General features: G+C 38.8%; 1 long non-coding RNA gene across 2 annotated transcripts; it reads right to left on the reverse strand.

The window, feature by feature from the left end:
* Positions 1-1,672: 1,672 nt before the first annotated feature.
* On the reverse strand, positions 1,673-10,870 carry LOC137155465 (uncharacterized). Of its 2 annotated transcripts, XR_010920480.1 has the most exons (4): positions 10,607-10,870; positions 6,064-6,267; positions 4,660-4,888; positions 1,673-3,428 (listed from the first exon to the last, which is right to left on the reverse strand). It is a non-coding gene; the product is annotated as an uncharacterized lncRNA (long non-coding RNA). The 2 variants fall into 2 exon arrangements; XR_010920479.1 differs by lacking the exon at positions 1,673-3,428 and having other exon boundaries at positions 3,642-4,888.
* Between the last annotated feature and the right edge of the window lie 4,301 nt (positions 10,871-15,171).

Genomic DNA, 15,171 nt, shown 5'->3' on the forward strand with positions numbered 1-15,171 from the left:
AGCTATTTAAGTCTAGCTAGCGGGAAAAAAATGTATTCTCTCATAGCACCATGAAGCTCTAACTTACAAAATTAAGTTCCTTTGAATCCCTCATGAATAAATATGCATGAAATCTCACTAATCATAAATGTGTTTCTGTTTTATGCTCTTCAAAAATAGGATATGGTAAAATCACAAAGCAACAGTTCCACTGGCAAAGCCAGATTAGAGATACACACAGGCATAATCCTATGGCCTGAAATGTATCCTAAAAGGTATACTACCAATGAAAAAAGCCCTTGGAATTTTAATACAGTGTGTAAAATCTATCTAGAAATTTGAAAACTTCTATCGGCTAGATGGAAGTCTATTCACTATCAGCTTTAAGAAACAGATAAGGTGAGTGAGGTGATATCTTTTAATAAATCAAATTCTGTTTGTTTAAGAAATGGCACAAGAGCCAACAGCACTTATCCTTTTTACTTCTTTAGTTTCATAAGTACCATTAATTATGGTGGAAAATTTTTGGAAATAAAGTTAATTGGTTAATTTGTACCCTCCTTGGCAGCTGGAAGCCTATGCAGCAGTAACAAAATAAACAATGGCTATTTAGAAACAATGTATATTTTGATAGTGACACAACATTTTTTTTTAAAGCTAAATAATCTGGTGGGAATTAAATTATAGTAAAATTTTAAACAATCATAGATTTGGAAGGGACCTCAGGAAGTCTTCTAGTCCAACATGTTAATGTAATATGCCTTTTAAAAAGTTATATTAGTGCACACCAACAACCCTACATGCAAATCCTGATGTAACAAGTAATGGCTAAATTCACCTAAGCAAAATTTATCTGCTAGATATATATATTTGTAACGCTAAAAAAATGTTTAGTGATTTTTAAAGCAACCATAGGAAATTCAGTCAGTTTTCAAAAAAGTAACCAGAGATCCTGATTTTAAACAAAACCTAGATCTTTCACTTTTTAGTGTTAATGAAGTATGAATTAAAAAATTGTAACATGCTTGACTTCTGACTGAGGCAACCTCCTGTTCAAGAGGCATTTTGCTTTCCCCACCGTAAGGCTGAACCAGGTAGATGGCAAGTATTGTCTTCAGACATCTTGTGGCTACCTAGGGGAGCTCTAAAAATTGATAAGGAGAATGTGGCAGGAGGTCCTGTGCATGATCACCCTTTAAAGAGAGAACTTCAAGGGTTGCAATCCAAGAGGTAAAATGACTATTTTAAAGAGAAAGAATGAAAGCAGCCCAAAGAGATCATGGAATGGAATTCAACGGAATGTTGTTAGAAACAACCAATTAAAAGGCTTTTGCGAGAAGACTACTTCCCCAAAGGCGATTCTTTAAAAATGTGCACAAAAAAAAATTTGTTTCTCGGGTTCTTGGATTTTTGGTATTAAAACAACCATTACAAAATTCCACTTACCCATATGCCTGTAGAATACAAGTGTTTGTTATTTTGGTAAGAGAAATAAAATACTGGGAAAATACTTGTCAATCAATCATGGGGAAAAATCTGTGCATGAATTGGCAAGTTTTCATGACAATTTTGCAAAGTTTTGTTTCACATCATATCCAGAATTTGTCTTTTTGTTTGGGGGAAAAGTGTACATCAGCCTATTCCCCAATATAGAAGAGACCTCAACTGAAAAATCTGTGGGACACAGAGTTATTAAATATTCCATTTTCACCATTTGATTTTCCGATTGTAAAAATTCAGTATGTTGACTTTCTTTTAAAAGATTATAACTAAAATAAATGCTAAGAGGCCTTCTGCAAAGCAAGCAGCAGAAGCAATAAATTTAAGAAAAAAGGACACATCAGTGAAAAAGAGGGAGACTTCTAGAAAGAAAACAGATTTGTTAGTTCATTTTCACTCACTGGTTCTGTGAAGTTAGTGGGAAACAAAAGGGAAGTCAGTTGACATTTAACATATTAAGCATTTTTTTTTCCAAACACGGATCTGCTATGAACAAGAAGCCAAAGACAAGACAATCAGACTGAAATAGCTTATTTAAAATGTGCTTTACACTTTATTGGATAATTTAAAGGATGCTTAAAATGATCTCTACTTTATTTTCACTGTTCATGCTATTTACTTTTTACATTTCTCTCAGCTTGGAGAACAAATATTTCAATGTTTCCTGTATTTTCAAAAGATTATTAATTGTTTCCATGAGAAATTATTAAAATAGTTCATGAAAACATTTCTAATGGTTTTCACTTTTAAAAAAAACCAAAATTTGGGCAAGTGAAATCCCAAAGTGCATAATTGGGGTTAAGAGTTGTGTCACCAAGAAATAAGTTTTAAACAAAGAAACTCATGTTTCTTGTATGTTTCACACAAACAGTCCAAGTGATTTCTACTTTATGGGTTACATGATATTTTAAGAAATTCTGCATGTTAGTCCACAGCAAAAGTCCATATCTTTAGAAACAGTTTAACTATATGCTATTTTTCAGATTTATAATATTTAAGCAGTGTGAAATGAATGAAACCTCAACTCCAGTGGAAAAGTTAGTAGAGCAATACTCTCTGATCCTCAGCTAGAATTACTGCATCTGTTGATTGAATACTACAATTTTGTTTTGTGCATGTAACTTCATGTCACATGTAACTTCAACAAATGTGGGAAGCTGAATAAAATAAGAGAAATCTTGTGGAATAAGGGAACACATTTAAAATTGCTTTGTTAGGCAACAGCCTCTAACATTACATTTTGGGCACAGGATAGTTTAAATTTAAGTAGACAAGGCCTAACAAAACTGTTGACATTCTGGGCATGCTGTTAAAGCCACATAGTTAATAAGGAACTTGAGGAGGGCTAAGGATAAGTGTTTGGGGCACTGAAATGAAAATGATGGCTACATTTATTGGCTGGGCTATGATATTAGCTATTTGGTGATATTTTAATTAATGGTACACTTAAATGCTGTTAGAGCACCTTGAGTTCAGGTATAACCATTGTTTGTGTTTTTTAATCAAATGTATAAATAATAAAATCCATCTTTACATCACCCCCATTTTAGACTATAACACTCAAAAGACAACAGGAGCTATAAATTAAAAAAAACAATTTTAGAAATTATATCAAAATACAAAAATATGAAATAGACAGTAATGCATAACTAACATTGAGGGAGCATATGTTCCTGACCTGAAGCATGAAACCATTTATATTTTACTTTTTTATTCAATTTTATTATTTCTTAGGGAATTGAATTACCTGTGCTGTCAGGAAATCCCATCCTGTCAGCATAGGTAGAATTTACACTCAGCTACAGCAGGATAGCAGGACAAGCCATAAATTTCAGATCGAGTCAGGTGTTCAACAGGACAACTACAAAAGACATTTCACTTGACCAGAATGGTAGAGGAGACCTTTTTGGTAGCTTCAGTATGGATGAACCTTCCAGTTTTCTAGTCTCCTAGAAAGTCAAAAAAGTATCTTATGGCTCATATAAAAAACAAAAAAACAAGCAAACAACAAAGAACAAACCCAACACCTCACTTTTTCCACACTATCACTAACATTAAAGGTCACAGTGCTTTTCCCGCTAGCATATTTCCAGCTTCCGCTCAAGTCTTCTACATGAGAGTAAAAGATTTAAGTAGTTCGCGATCAACCCAACGACACTAGATATTAGATACATTTTTATTTATGCCAACTAACCTCTCATCAGCGCTACCACTGTCTTGTCCAATCTAGAGTGTCAAAAACCAGATTAAAAATATTATCTTTCATAAAAAAATTGGAGGCAGGTTTTAACATTTGACCCAGAAAATTCTCAGCTTACATTTTGCATGTACTGCTTGTACATAAAGATGTGATACATTTAGAAAATAATATTTCAAAGGATTTGTGTCAGAATATTGTCTTTATACATGGGTTTCACAATTTAGTTCATGAAGTTAAGACGTTACATAATTTTCAAAAAATACAATAAAAACCCTTTTCAGTGACTTATATAATTAATATGTATTCAAGAAAGTAACAATTAAATTCAACGGAATGTGTAACTGTAACAAAAGGTCTGCAATCAAGAATATTAAATCTAATATAAAATATTAACTTACAGATGGATATGTACAGCCACAGAGTGTGGCAAAGAAATTTAACTTCAAAATAGATAAAAGACACACTATGCAAAACGACAGTGTCTCTCCATGCTTACAGGAATTCAGGCTGAATCACGTAATTGAGCAGTCACTGTTCACATGGGTTAAGCCCAAAATTTAAGTTACAATTTAACAAACCCCGAAAGTAAAAGGTTTCCAGTGTTATTTTTAACTACTTTTGTTTAAATGCAAATGTTCCTTAGGAGGGCCATGAACTAATACACATTACCATTTTGTTAGTGCATGAAAATCAGAAAATGAAACTGATCATGTCACTGTCCATGTAAATAAAAAAACTACATAAACAGTAAAAAGATAAATTACTAAAATTTAGAGTTTAAAAATCTAATACATTAAAACACATACAGGGATTTATATATGATTTTTATACTGTCAATATCCTTTGAAGATCTTCCTAAAAGATTTTACTCTTTTGTACACTTCAGAGCCTAGACTTACTTGCATTTAACAACAATTAAGAAGATTCTCATTAATAGGGCATTAGACTGGAAGCTTAATCAAAAGACAACAACTCCCTACCTTAATAAAAACCATAGAAGGAAGTATATAATCCACTGGATTTTACATTGGTTTAAATGCAGAATTAGAGTTTGGGATCTTGCAAACAAGATCTGGAGAACTCAATATAATCCTCAACCACTTTCTGCCACCCTCTTGGGTTGTCACTCTGATCTGATTCTCTCAGTCCCAATCCAAATCTCTTGCAGCAATCCTTGCTGGCTCTTGCTCAATTGCTCCCAGCTCTGACCTAAGAGAAAAAACAAGCCATTTAAAAATATATTTAATTCTTACTCCTGTGATCCTCTACCAACATTAATCTACTATGACACAAACAACACTTCTCTTTACAAGCAACAATGTGTAGCAGAGAACGATTCTGTGTACCGAGGCCAACAGGACAAGTAAACTAATGTCCACTGTGGATATTATGGAACTGTGGAATTAACTTTAAAAAAAAATTAAATGGCCTGAATAAAGTAATCAAAGGTAAAAGTAGGGAAATGTGGACACCTTTTAAAAAAATATTTAAATATTTCATACAGTATCCAGAACCACTGGATGAACCCATGGTAAATGATTCCATCCTCAGGGTTGTAAGTAAACAGCTTTTCATTTTAATTCTGCATTTGATCTCTCCTTTTGACCCCTATCTTATTAAAAAAGAAGCTGCTTCCCATCTGAAATTTTATATATATTTTCTCTAGATAGAAAAGAATTTATGTGGCAAAAATTAGATTAATCTGAAAACATTGGAGATACAGGATTTATAACATTTCCCAGAATACCATATTCTCAAAAATAGCTTGGTCTTGATTAACTAACTAGATTGAGTCTTTCAGTGTCTCACTAGAACACACTTTACAATCCTTTAGTCATTCTTGTGACTCTTCTCTGACTCTCACCAATTTTTCAACATCCCTCTTGAACTGTGGACACCAGAATTGGACAGTATTCCAGTAGCAGCTGCACCAGTGCCAAATACAGAGGTAATATAACCTATTATGCATAACATTCAGTATAAAGATTGAATGGGCATGGGCACCACCCTCTTGCACCCTCCAAAACAGGAGTGAGGCATGGGTGCATAAGAAGAAGCATTCACAGCATTCATCTGTAGATAAATACCATTTTGTATCTGTAGATGAAGGATTTCATCTTGCCTCTATCATAAGCACTAAGGGCTAGACCTACAAAGGGATTTAGGCTTTCCAACACTAAACATTGCAGCACCCAATGTTTCTGAGTGTAGGAAGGCTGAGTAGATTTAAAAAAATGTAATTAAGACCTTGAATCTTGGGTGGGTGGGTCTTTTCCTATCCTACCTCATTCCCAAGGCTCTGTTCTTTCCTCTTGATTCTTGAAACAGTTGCTACCCAAAAGCACTCATGTTTCTGTACTGGCCATGGATATTTTGGTACTCACACCTCTTCCACTAGGAGGGACTGGTGGTGTCTGTCTTTATCCACTACTTCTGTTCTCCAATTCAGCAGCTCCATTCATAAAAACAGTCATGCCACTTGCTGAGTCACCATTACTTTCTGGATAGTGGAAGTAAAATCAGCTAAGCTTCTTAGGCAGAAGAATCCTCACGTGCAATGCAGCCTCCCCCATATTCATGGCAATTCACTTGGCAGGATAAAAAAAACTGGAAGTCATAAGACTCAAAATGGAAAATAAAGAAATCCATGAATGCCATGTGCCCTATAACAATCTTAATTCTCTACCAATCATATAAAGAAAGGGTGCATGGCAGCTGGAGGCAGAAGAGCCCCACAGTCCACTAGGCTTCAGCTTCCTTTAAAGAAAAGCCCACAAGCTGCAGAGGCCTTGGGAGGCTGAGTGAGGAGTAAAGGCAGGCCAAGCACTAGAAAGTTCAAGGGGAAAAGATGAAGACTGGAAGGACAGATAAGGGTGGGAATTATCTTCAGACAATGTAGGCTCTAGAGAGAAATAGAGAATGGTACAGCTCACAATGTCCTGTTTCTTTCCATTCATAGAGGGCTATATTTAGTAGGCATGTATCATGCATAGCGGAATGGGATTCCAATCACCTACAAATAAATTGGAGCAATCCTCCAACACTCTCCTCTTTCAGTCCCTAGCAAGTATTAACCTGTCAGTGACCAACTGAAAGCATCACCTCCTATTAACCTGACAATTTTATCTTATTAGTGCCAGAATATATACCCAAGCCAACTATCTACATTCCTTCCCATCGTCCAGTTAGCATACATTCTCTATCATCACAGCCAAGTTCAAAGAACTTATAAAAGAAAAACACATTTACATTAAGTATCCACATCAATATATTAAAATATTTGTTTGAGAAAGAGTTCCAAAACAAGTGCTAAGATAAATATTTACTTAAAGAGTTTTCAATTTACAAATATAACTTTGTAATAATGTTTTTAAGATGGAAAGCTTGAAAGCCAGGAAGATTGTTCCACAAACAACTTTAACCCTGACCCCCCTTCTCCTTTGCTGATTCACCACAAATCTCTATTCCCAAACTTTTTCCTAATCACTAAAAACCACCTATCAGCTGAAGGCTCTCCTCTAGTTCACACAAACATGTTTCACCTCCTATCCATATGTAGTGCAGATACAATACACTCTCCCATTTACTATTCTAACTATAACAAAGAGCATACAAATTTAATTAATCCATTCTATATACAAATTAAAATTCTACTGCTTCTAGCTTCATGGGCTTGCAAGACCCTACTCTATAGGAATAGGCTTGACACGCACCATTACCTCGTTCACAATATGGAAGTTAGCTGGTACCATCACATCTGCAAAATCACCTAAATATGATGAGTAATGCAAGTAGTATTATTTGTAGTCAGATAGTGCTACAGCATCCTAACCACTGTCAACACACATGCATAGAAAGACAGTCCTAGCTCCAGTCTAAGGCCCCAATCCTGCAAATACACCAGTGGGACTACTCTCATGCTTAATTAAGCAGTATTTGCAGGATCAGAGCCTAAGACAATATATGAAGCATGGTAGACAATTACAATCATATAAATGTATATAAATTCGATTTGTGTTATTAAATTAATATACATCAGTTACAACTGACTACACCATAAGCTATTCATTATCCATTGGCCAATCTCGTGTAGGCATTGAGGGATGAGTTCAAGGATAACATTCTATGCACAGGAAGCAGCACAGGCTAAAGTACAAAAATGACTGTGGGAGAATGCCTACCTTGCTTACATTTGTGTCTATCACTGAAAGAGGAGAGGGGATGAAGGGCAACACAACAGGTCAAGGGAAGAGTTCAGAGGAACAAAGTTGTGAATGGCTTACATTGTGTGGACAGTAAATTTGAACTTGATATGGGAAAAAGGGATCAAATGGAGACAAGATCATTCAAATCCCTCCACTAGGCTTTTACAGCAATAGATAGCTGACTTGAGAATCAGATATTTTGCTATAGATATATGTCTGTTTTTTGGCAATGAAGACATAGCTGAAGATGACTCCAAGGTTATGGGCTGGGTATATCACCACCAATGCCCAATCAGTTAACAGTGAGAGAATAGGGGTATTCTGGAAAGCTTGGCAAGAAAGATAAAGGAGTTCACTTAACTGGTTACAAGTGAAAATGAAACAAAGTGTTTCTAAAGCCATTGCAATACCCATGATATGTGTCTAATCCCCATTAGGTAGAAATATATTAAACTTTATATTGTGGTCACACTTAGAGGCAAACCAGTCTGGGCCCCGTCATCCTAGGTGCTGCACAAACATAAAAATGCGCATCTTCTTACCCCAAGATCTTACAATCTAAACCATGAAACATCAGAGTTAAGGTCCACAAACAACCTTAACTGCAGCATTTTTAAGATTTCTATGTTTATAACAACGTTTTCAATTAACTGATAGCTGTAGCTTGTACGGTTTTTTTTTTTGGAGGGGGGGAGGAGAGGATACATGGGAATTTTATATTTGAAACTCTATATTTATTAATTTCCCATTATTACATGAAGATGCATTTTTTAATCTTTACAGTATAACACCAGTGACATGCCTTGAAAAGATACAATAGCCATACCATTTCTGAATTTCGAGTCTTAGCATGAATTTACCACTCACTTAAAATCACTATCTATAAGTATTCATTCATGTTGCCATAGGTTACAGGCCCTGATCCCATCATAAACATCTGGTAAAGGAGAGATAAGCATTTTTTCCAATGGAGGGGTGCCCACCAGAGCATTTCATAAGGCCTGTGGTCTCCTTCAACACAGTATACCAATGGCCGATTCATTAGTGTTTTGTCGTCATGTTTACATCATTTTAGTTTAGTTATGTTCTTTCCTGTTTTATATAATTCTGATACACATTTTATGCACTGATTTCTTTGTTTTTAAATAGACAATACTGTAAAAAGAAACAACTATCTATCTAAACTCATACAAAACAATCTGTTTGGCCCACATAAGATTATGCTTAAGTTAATGTGGCCCTCCTGTGTAATAAGGCTGGGCATCACAATGCAACTGAAAACAAAAAGTACTAATGCAATTTGAATATGGTACCTCAATATAATGACTTAGTTTCCCTGCCCAAAGTTTGCCCCATAAACTTCAGAGATCTCACAACGTGAAATGTGGGTACAGACAAAACATTTTTCAGAAGGCTCCCATCTTTTCTTTATATTATTATCTTCGATACTTTTAAATTATGTCTGAAGTTTCTTTTCTAAAACAAATTGGTACCAGAAACTTCAAAAATTGTTTTCTTGATATTTTACCTAATTAACAAATTCAGAAGAGTGACAACAACTTTACGATATGACACTGTTACTGTACTTCTGTATTGGCTACGAAAAATGAAGCTTTATGCAGTTGTATTTATCAGTGTTTAAAAATCAATCAAAATGTGGTTTTAATACAGCTCATCTGAAAATGGAAAAAAAACCAAAAAAACATTTGTTTGCTTTCCGCCATGTTCTAATATTTGGGGTTGGCTTGGTGACTTCGAACTAGTACTTTGCAAAAGAACATAAGAGACCCGATGTCAATTCCAGGTACCAATCTTTCTAACATATCTCCTCTAGTTACAGTACTTAAGGTGCCACAATGATATGCTCCAATCTTCCTTGTGCTACAGCCATCTTGCCAGGCCATGAGGTGATGTGAAGTGAGCAAACACAAGCAAATAGGATTATTCATTGGTGAAACAGGGAGCATGTGCACCAAAGGGACAAATATTGTAGTAGCCGACTATACAGTAATATTCAAGATGGTGAGTTTCTAAGGAGAAAGACCTTGCTCTATGCTTGGAGAGACACTAGCAAAGAGTTCCATTTCTGAAGCAATGATGTTAAACATCTGCAAGAGAAAAATCAGGAATTCAGCTACCTCCCTCATATGTCCTTAGGAGGCCGCCAATGTGTATGCCGTCCCCTCGTGTACTCCGAAAATACAAACACTCTCTCAGACAGAAATCGTCGTCACTGTTTTAATTACCATGGCACTGGCAGGACTACAGAGGAACACGGACCTTCGGCGTCTCCCCCACTGCACGCATGGCAGCCAAAGAACCTACCTATCTACCTCAGGATCCAGGCATTGACAGGGGCTCTGCGGAGAGGGACACATGCACAGGAGACAGGCGCAGAGGAGCCGGCTGGCCGGAGACCCGTGGGAATAGGCACAACATCATACAGGCGCCATAATCCCCCAGGCTCGGGTAACACTGATGCCTCCCTCGCCCCTAAACCCAAGAATTACCCCCCCCAGCCCAATCCGACCCCCCACTCTCCCGCCTCCCTCTGCTCCCCCACGCCTGAGCGCTGATTCCGGTCCAGACTCTCCCCATCTATCTCGCAGCCCACAGGGACTGGCCGGGGGCTGCGGGGCCCGGGCTGCACCCCCCCGACCCCGTCACGTAGCGCCGCCGCTGGCCACAGTCCCGCGCCCCTTCGCCGCCGGACCCGCTATACCTGGGCAGGTGGCGCCGCCTGCTCCCTGGGGAGGCGCTCGTTCATCCTCCTGCTCCGAGTCCGGGCCCGGGGCGAGGCAAAGCGGAGACGCCTCGGGGCGGGGTAGAGACGAGACGAGACGAGAGGGCAGGGCACCCCAGGCCGCCAGCACCAGGCCCCACCCCCGCACTACTCTGCTCGTGAGCGGGCGGCGCTTCCTCGCGACACGCACAGACGCAGTGATAAGGACAACCTGCCGCTTCCGCCCCGCCGCAGCCCACTTCCGGTGTGTAGGGCCGCTGGAATGGAGGCCCCGCCCGGCCTGCCCCTTTCCCGCCGAGCCAGGCCCCGCCCCGCCCCGCCCCGCCGGGAATAGGGCGAACCGAGGCAGCTCCTGGTAGTTCTCGCGTGGCAGCGCGCGCGCCTCTTAGGTTGCGGGCGGGGGCACGGGCAGCGCAGGGTGAGTGACCCGCCGCCCTTAGGCTGGGGCTCAGAGCGGTTGCTGCGATGTCCGGCGCGCAGGGGCCATTCACCTGGCTGCGGTGCGGCAGCAAGCTCCGCTCCTCGGCTGTGGATGGAAGTTGGGTTAGGGATAATACGAGTTATACCTGAGCTAACACTACGCGGAAGTTGAGCCGTCACAGCTATACTGCACGGGGCTATAACTTAGTTGCTCCAAAAGCACAAGCCTCTCCTGTCTTAGCTACAAGAGAATCCCTGCTCGCGGGTGCCAGCCAGCACTGGACTGACCTGACCTGCTGACGCCGACCACACTTGTGTAATTTCCACATTCTTCAATTTGCTATGAATTCTGAGCTTGTGTTGTTTTGTAGAGTGCCACGAATGCTGCTGAATTAATATTAAATAATGATGCTTTCACTGATTGGATATTTTCCTTTCTCATGTTCTCCAACTGTTGTCTCTTCCTCCTACTATATGGTTTTCCCATGGGTCTTTTCAGTTTTTAAACTTCCTATGTGATACCTAGATTCTGCAAGAGGGCTCTGCCATTGTCCTAGCGCACTCACCAGCCCCAGTTTATTGTATATTTGTTTGCCATCGAAAATGTGAGCTACATTAACTATGAGATCTGCAACTGTTTTTGAAAAATCTATAAATATTCAAGAAGTGCATTCCACATATTCATATAAATATTTGTATTTATTACAAATGTTAAACATGCCTGGCTACTGCTTAGCTTCAATGTTAACAGAACTAGACCATCCCTAACTCAGCCTTTTAGTCAAAAGAAACTGGGTAGGTGGTAGCATAAGGTATATAAATGGAGTTACCGAGGACCTGATCCTCCAAACATTTAGGCAATAGGCATGACAAAGCACCGTGGCAAAGTAGTAAAGGTAAGCACATATCTAAGTGTTTGCAGGATCAGGTCTTTACTGACTGAATGGATTTAAGACAATTGCTGGCAGTGCCTGCATGAACAGTAATTATGAGGTGCATGAGATATTCAGAGATAAGCATTGTACAAAAGTGATTCAATTACGAACAGTTCTACCATGGTATTTATTCCTTTATAATTCCCCAATTTTGATATGTTAAAACAACCAAATGATGGTTTTATATCCAGAGTCTAATATCTTCTGTCCCTTGAACAGTCAGGTGTGTTTACTTAGATCATGCTCTTATGATCATGTAGCACTGCCCTCTGCTGGGTGGAATTAGACATGCTTACATTTTTGTGGTTGTCTCAGACCTTCTCTCAACATTACAGGGGAAAAAAAAGTTCTCTGGTCCATTTTCCCTGCCAGGGTAGAGTTGTTTCTTATAGTAAGTACTACAGAAGATAATCTCTGTTACTATTATGGATACCAACAAACCAAGACAAAGTTTAATTTTTGTCTAAGCAAAACAGTTGCACTGATTTAACTAAGTAATTTTAGAAACTCCTTGTGGATGCTCTTAAGTCATTCCTTACTGAACACTTAAACTTATTTAAGTGCCCATTCAAGTGGGAGTTGCACCAATTTATCCTAAGACAGTGCAATTAACTTGTTCAGACAAGGCATCAGGGTTTGAGGTACCCAAAGATAGCTGAAGGGGATATCTGGGCTGAGTAGTAAACTCTTCCATTCTATCATATTGGTCAGCAAGTTACCACAGGTCCTCAGTCAGTCACATGCATCACTTGAGCTCATGTCTAAGAATGACCCTGCTGCTAAAAGATTTCTTTTTAGTCCAAAACTCCATTTAGAGGTCTGTGCTGGAGAAACAGAAGCCTGAGATGTTTACTCACTATGCAAAATGTAGGAAGTTTAGCTGACAAACCTTGGTGTTAATGAAAACAAAATATGCAAATATTAAAACTTTGAAATTGCTAGAGACTAAACTTGTTTATGTAACCTGGAGTCTCCTAACACTTGACAGGTATTCAACTATCTTTTCAGTAGAGAAAATAATCCAAGGGTACTTCAGTTAGCAGTATAGCAGCACAAAGACCACCTAATAAAAAAATCAGGGCCCCATTGGGAGAGCTTCTGTACAAACAATCATTGAAAAGACAGTCCCTGCACCAAACAATTTACCATCTAGATTATGACAGGACCAAAAAGGACAAACGAGGTGGGAAGAGAGGTTCAGGACTAGTGAACAGTAAAATATGCATATTTTAGCAAAAATTAGCAATAGTCATAGGTGACTATCTGGCTTGCCATTGTCAACTGGCAGCATCTTGAAGGCATCATGGCAGAGATTAAATCCTCAAGAGATAATTTCTGGAGCTGTTCCTTTCTATAAGGTTCAATACTAGGCATGTTTGGATGAGCTCTTCATCTTTTTGAGCTAGATACACTGGGCACTATGCAGTTTGCTGTGTGTCTCAGCTGAAATTTAAAAACCCAAGGTTTTCTTTGCTCAGAATGGGCATTAACAATCCCATGGCATTTTTCATAATAGTAAGGGTTTTCTCTTTTGTCAGAGGTCAAAACTTACCCATCTCCTCCAACAGAACACTTATATTGGCTCTTACCACAGACGAAGCTGCAGCTCAGTGGTGCTATATCTATTGTTTCTGATACATTTTAAGATTCTTTGAGATAAATGTAAATTATAAGTAAGTTTTACTTAGCTCATAGATAGAAGCACTGGGGGAAAGGAGTCACCTGTAGTCCCTCCATATACAGTAATATCTATGTACATGTAGATTTACTGGGGATGACTCTAAATGATGGGAAAAGGAATAATAGGACTTGCCAATATATAAAGAGGTATCAACAAGCCGGATATTTATGGAAAAGAATAGAATAAGATTTAAAAAAAAAGGGACATCATGAATATTAAAGCAGTTGTCTTTTATATGTTAACGGTGGTTAGTAGATTAAAAGTGTAAGTAACCCAAACTTTGTCCTCCTCCTAAATCATTTCTGCAGCAGACACAAAGGAATAGAATGAGCTCCATCTCAAATGTTTTTGTTATGGTCAGGTTGGGGAACCTTTGGGAGTTTTGCTGAGACTTTATTTTGACCATTGTGAGAACTGTATAGGGAAAAGAGTTACTCTGTAACCATCTGGAAAAAGACCTATCAGCGGCTTGAGATAACATCAACAACTGCCATGCTTTTTGTTTTGTAAAATATAAACTGTTAATGACAGTTTTTTGAATGTTTACTTTTTCTTTAAACATAAATAATTATTTTATTCCCATTAGCCCATTGCCATTTGCTATTTCTTCATCTGTTTTATCAACAGGTACAAAATGTTCTTTGATCTTAGGGTTAACACTCATATCTATAGTATCAGATACACATACACACATAAAATCCACAATGAATCTTACTCCGTCTAATAGATCGCTACATAAGCTTAGTATAAAATAAAACTTTATTAATACTACACGGAATACTACTCAGAAGCTCATGCGCACACATACAAGCATAACTCAGCATGCATATATGCATTAACACCCACATGCATAAGCCCATATGCAAAAACGTGTTTATATGCTAAGAGTAATAATAATATAAGGCAGCTAGCAGTTATCTGCATACATATACAAGAAGATGCATATACATGCACCAATCCCTACATTTTCAGACATCCAACACCTACGGATGCACATCCATGTCACACATGAAAATGTATGCAGAAGCAGCGAAACATGGCTGGCAACTCAGAAACAAGCATGGGGAGAGACATGGATACATATGGCCACACAGACATAGCGATATGCAGAGACATATCCATACGCCCTAATATGCATGGGTAGTCTGACGTCCATTCACAGGCACACATCCATGTATGGAAATGTATACAGACACATGCTCATTCATGAACATAGGTGAACAGACACACGGAAAGGCGTGCATGCACACACATACTCGGACGCAGTGTGCACGGGTGCGCATACGCTGCATGGACGCCGGTCACGCACGCACGCCCATTAACAGACACACACGACCAACGATGCAGCAGCACAGATGCACCGGAAAGAATCCGGAAATACCTCACTCGTCTTCCCCAGGAGCCCCGCCCCTGGACGTGCGGAACCCGCCTCTCGGCTCTTTGGTGTCACGTGCTCCGCGTTACCAGGGTGAAGAAGCCACAATCGCTGCTGCCCAGGTAGCTGGAAG

Source organism: Emydura macquarii, unplaced genomic scaffold (genome assembly GCF_026122565.2).
Source record: "Emydura macquarii macquarii isolate MOO-44397 ecotype Brisbane River unplaced genomic scaffold, CSIRO-AGI_Emac_v2 contig_1363, whole genome shotgun sequence".
Taxonomy (NCBI): Eukaryota; Metazoa; Chordata; order Testudines; family Chelidae; genus Emydura; species Emydura macquarii.